This window comes from Sceloporus undulatus, chromosome 6 (genome assembly GCF_019175285.1).
Source record: "Sceloporus undulatus isolate JIND9_A2432 ecotype Alabama chromosome 6, SceUnd_v1.1, whole genome shotgun sequence".
Taxonomy (NCBI): domain Eukaryota; kingdom Metazoa; phylum Chordata; class Lepidosauria; order Squamata; family Phrynosomatidae; genus Sceloporus; species Sceloporus undulatus.
Window position 1 is genome coordinate 84,936,796 of NC_056527.1, and position 1,169 is coordinate 84,937,964.

Consider the following 1,169-nt stretch of genomic DNA (forward strand, 5'->3'; position numbering starts at 1 on the left):
CAAAACATTTTTGTTTGTAGCCCTGTCTATTTATTCTGTTGCTGTTGCCTCTTTCGTGAAATACATTGAAAACCAACACAAAACAAGCACCAAGGATGGATCAAAGACTGTCCATATACCTGAATCACAGACTTCTACTGGGCCCCTTGAAACAAATAGGTTGGGGAGAACAGCATTGCACAGTCTAGGTGAAGCATGTCAACAAGGAAGTGTGCCAAACCTCTTGTATTTTTAAGATCACTTCCCAATTTTCTATGGTGTAACAGTTAACGGTGTAACTCAGATGATCAGCTGTGTGGCCTTCTAGGTGTCATTGCATTGCTGCTCTCAGCATTCATCATCATTGACTATGCTGGCTAGGACTACTGGGAATTGCAATCTAACAACATCTGGAAGACAGTATGAGTCTCACTTCTGGTGTAACTGGAGAGCAACTTTACCATCCTGTGTATCACTGCTGCCAACAAGCAGATCCCCCTGTTCCAACACTATCCATTTAACTTAAGAATATTACAAAACATCATACTTTTATACTCTGCATTTTGGAGTATAAATGAATCATAATCTGTTTCTGTGCTTTGATACAGATATAGCTCCAAATGCACTAAACACTGCATAATCAAAGCTGCTTCAGTCCCAAGCCACCTTTTTGGTTTCATTATCAGAAGGAAGGAGACACACTAGCCTTGCAACCAGTGAACTGGACCCTTAAGGAAGATTGTCCTTCCTACAGAATGGAGATTGGGAGAGAGGGACTGGATAGACTGGGGAAAAAATTAGTTCATCTCTGGGAGGCCCTTTGGACAGAGTGAGTGATTCACTTGGAGCTGTCCATGGTACAAATAACTCCAGCCTGCCTTGTTGCCATCTGAAACACCTATCCCCCCAAAAAACAAATCAAGGGGGAGCCGTGTTGGCCATATAGGAAAGTACAGTATCATCCAGAATCCACAACACAGTGATACCTTTATTGGGACAACCAAAATGCATGTTATACACATTGCAAACTTTCAAAGGTCCACTGGCCTCTTCATCAAGCAAAGGTGTTAAAAATGATACAGGAAGGGGAGGAATGATGATGGTATTCAAAGCCCTGCATTGGTCAAGATGTTCTAGTTGTTGTCTTCAGTTCAGATGTTTTGGAAGTAGGCACTCATGGGAACAATTAC